Below are 3109 nucleotides of genomic sequence, written 5' to 3' on the forward strand. Positions count from 1 at the left end.
TAAGGTCTTTTTTGTGAGGAAAGATACTGTTTTATTCTCTAGTCCTTTGAGATGAGATTTGTTGTCCTTACAGATTCTCCATTTAATTGTGTTTTCTTTTAAGTCTAAAAATTGTTTTATTTGTAGCTGTGGGAGCCACTGCAGTATATCCTATAGATCTGGTGAAGACGCGCATGCAAAACCAGCGTGGTACTGGCTCTGTTGTGGGGGAGCTGATGTACAAAAACAGCTTTGACTGTTTTAAGAAAGTCTTGCGTTATGAGGGCTTCTTTGGACTCTACCGAGGTGAGTAAGCAAATCTCAGTTGCTGAAGTTAGAGATTTTATCTCACGAGCAGCAGATTTTAACTCTTTCACTATGAAAATCAATGTGTAGCCTGCCGAGTCAGACTAGGGCTGTTTCTCTTTTACTTTCTCATTGCTTGTTTCCCTCTTTATATTCTCACTTGGTAATTAGCAATTTTAGTTTGCAACATTTCTTCTTCCTGCTATTTATATTTCTTGGAATCTAAATCCTACCTTTGTCCTAACATGGGTCTGTGGTCACCGTATTCTTACAAACTAAGGCACATGTCTGCAGGTGGAAGACAATGATGAGAGCTGAGAAATAGCTTCTTTTCCCAAAGAATTAGAGAGGAGAAATACACTTTTTCTCTGTGAAATAGAAGCCAGGCTGCCACTTGAAGGTGAGTTACCCTCTGTCCACTTGCTTCAACTGAGAAATATTCAATGTCTTGTCCCTTCCAAGGGAGACCATTCATGAATCTTTCCCAGTGAGTCATGTGAAATTTAACCAAAAAGGAAAGAAAACCTTTTGGCTCAAAGTCTCGTTCTTGTTCCTCCTTTACCTGAGTTCAGAGGCACTGAGTGAAAGCAGAGCGATTTTCTTTCGCAGGAAATGTTACCGCCAACCCAAGGCTGAGCACAGTGCTGTCGGCCTCAGAAGCAGCAGCCCCATGCAGATTTCTCCCCACCCCCATTGGCTTTGTAGGAACTTGTTCTCTTTGGAGAGGGAATGACTTTCATGTACATGTTTTCACATTAGAATTTAGGGTTTCCTTTGGGAGGAAGATTAATTTTTTAATCCCTTTGGGCGCCACTTGGAATTCTTTGAAAATACTCTCTACATGCTTAAGTCTAGGGCATTTATGTAATTTACTGTACTTGTTTGTTTGCACACAGAGTCTCATTAATCCCTAGCTCATTCTGAGCTCTCTTGAACTATTCGGCTTAGAACCTCTTCCTTGGAAAGAGAGGCTGGGCCTGAACAAAGCTTTATGCTTATGGATAGGAGAAAAAAACACCTCTGGTTAGCATCATATACAGACATTCCATGAAAAATGTAGCTCTGATACACTTAGATTCGAAGGAAAGGTTCATGAGGATGTTTGTTTTTGGCATTAGATGTAGAATAAGAGAAGAGAGTGGTTCCAAAAGTCAAATTAGGCTCAAATACTTTTCTCCTGAGCATGAATGCAATTAATTTTGCTCAAATATTCAAAACTCTAGGCTGTCTAAACTCTAGCTGTACAGCAGGTACTCCATGGAAGAGGTGCGCATTGTCAGGAATCCAGAACTCTGCGTGAGAATGCTTGCTTCAAACTATATTAAATCCTGCATACTAGATTTTATATAATAGGGAATTTGAGGGTTGAGTGGTGGCACTAAAAGTTGTTTTTTTTCCTTTGACTTTTTTTGTTGTTGTTGTTGAACTATGACCTTTCTTCCTCCTTGGTATACTTATAAAGAGAATATCCTCTATTGAAGGAACTAGATACATACTGCTGCACAGTTTAGCCTCTCAATGGATGGCTGCTCACTCATTTGCGAGTGATGTCATGTTAATTAAATAGGTCAGATGTAGCCAGTTGTGGGGCAGGGAGGCAGAAGGTTGTTAGCTTTATCTGGGATGTGAGCTGATAAAATCAGTCCTTTAAATGAGAGACTGTTGTATTAGGGAGAAGATTGTAAAAATCCTGTACGTGAACACTATGATTATTGAGATTGTCATATATTGCTTAGAACTGGTCCATTATTCTGTCAGATGATTGTTGAAATTGTTGATAGATTAGCCTAAATTTCTTTGTAGGCAACAATGATAAAATGACATAAATCAGTACTTTATTAAAATTCCATGAGCCTCATTGAGGCAAGTTGTAAAACAAATACACATGCTGACATGGTTGTATGGGAGTTAGACTAAAAGTAATAGGGCCTGATAATCATGAGGGTTAGAAAGTTAAGACTGCCATCTGCTGATTTCTTCCTTTACATCAGTCTGCTACCCATTAAAGGTGTGTGCACATTTGTGTTTGTCATTGATAATTCAGTTTGACTGACAGTAGCCTGTATGTACGATTACTTGCTGGCTCTCAACTCACAGAAAATCACTCAGCAGTGTCCTCAAAGTAGGCTTAGGAACAGCAGTGAGCGTGCAAACACATACATAACTACCCCTTGGCTGGGTGATTTAAAGGATATAAAATGTTTATTGTTAGCATCTTTAAAAAATGTATGCGAAAAATGTATGCTAACAATTCGGATAATCGTATGCTTTAGAAAGCTGAGCCCTATGAATATCTACAGATGTTGAATTGTTTATATATTTTTTCTTTTCCAGTTTGTAGCCAGCATGGGAAATTTAATTTTCTAACAATAATGATTTCTTTTGTTTTAAGAGGATTCTTTTGAACTGTCTTAAGTTTGACATATATTAGTAAACAAGAACAATAGGCATATGTTTCTGCTTGTAGAAGTTATCCATTAGATGATACTTAAAATCTCATTTTTCTTTGCAGTTTTGGCTTCCTTTTAAATAAATGAATACTGAATTCTGGGCTTCTCTAAAGAAAATTTATAGGAGTTGGTATTCTGCAATGACCGAGCCACTGTATGCTGCTCCCTAGGTAGCATCATTTGTGGCAAAATCTGGGTCTACTTAACAGCACACTTTGCAGAGCTTTTCCAAGCATACAACATTGGCTTCTCTCAAGTGTTTGTGTATTTTTGTATGTTGTCCGTTGTACAAGGAGGGAATTTGGTTACTTTGTTATTTGCAGCGTTACAGGAGTAGAGAAGATCATGGGCTCCATTCCTTCCTCATATACTTT

General features: G+C 38.2%; 1 protein-coding gene across 1 annotated transcript in view; it reads left to right on the forward strand.

The window, feature by feature from the left end:
* The window catches only part of SLC25A12 (solute carrier family 25 member 12), an 83917-nt gene that overhangs the window by 56855 nt on the left and 23953 nt on the right, over positions 1-3109 (forward strand). The gene's annotated exons all lie outside the window — the stretch shown is intronic.

This window comes from Pteropus vampyrus, unplaced genomic scaffold (assembly GCF_000151845.1).
Source record: "Pteropus vampyrus isolate Shadow unplaced genomic scaffold, Pvam_2.0 Scaffold2, whole genome shotgun sequence".
In the NCBI taxonomy this organism is placed as follows: Eukaryota; Metazoa; Chordata; class Mammalia; order Chiroptera; family Pteropodidae; genus Pteropus; species Pteropus vampyrus.